Source organism: Brassica oleracea, chromosome C1, assembly GCF_000695525.1.
Source record: "Brassica oleracea var. oleracea cultivar TO1000 chromosome C1, BOL, whole genome shotgun sequence".
NCBI classification, from domain to species: Eukaryota; Viridiplantae; Streptophyta; class Magnoliopsida; order Brassicales; family Brassicaceae; genus Brassica; species Brassica oleracea.
The window spans coordinates 35,120,773-35,121,066 of NC_027748.1; positions in this window are offsets into that span (position 1 = coordinate 35,120,773).

A 294-nucleotide genomic window follows, 5' to 3' on the forward strand; every position below is an offset into this window, starting at 1 on the left:
AAACCATTTACGACGATTTTGCAACGCTTAACCCTAAACACCGAGAATGAAATCCCTAAACCCCAAAGTCACATATCATCTAACATCATATCTCTTCTCTACTACTTTGTGCTCTTTCTCCAACTTAAACTCTAAAACTCTAAAACTCCAAATAATTTTTTAAAAACTAAAGAAATACATAGTATATAAAACAACATTTGTTACACATACATTAGGATGGTAAAAAAATAATATTTCTTTAAACATACGTTACAATAGAGAAATACAACATCAGAGACATATATTACATCACTC